We start from the raw sequence: 228 nt of genomic DNA on the forward strand, positions 1-228 counted from the left end.
AGGCCCCTCCCTGACCACCCCTCTCCTCTCCCCCGCAGGGCTTGCCTGGGAACCGGGGGGAGCGCGGGGACAAGGTAAGGGACTCTGGGGGCTGGGGAGCTGGCGGGAGCGAACGATGCACCCCCAGGGATTGGGGTCCCCAGGGAGGTGCTGTCCGCCCCTCACCGTGCATCCTTGCGGGGTCTCACCATCTCCCCTTCCTCGCAGGGCGACGTTGGGGCCCCAGGC

Source organism: Fulmarus glacialis, unplaced genomic scaffold, assembly GCF_000690835.1.
Source record: "Fulmarus glacialis isolate BGI_N327 unplaced genomic scaffold, ASM69083v1 scaffold21360, whole genome shotgun sequence".
Lineage (NCBI taxonomy): Eukaryota > Metazoa > Chordata > Aves > Procellariiformes > Procellariidae > Fulmarus > Fulmarus glacialis.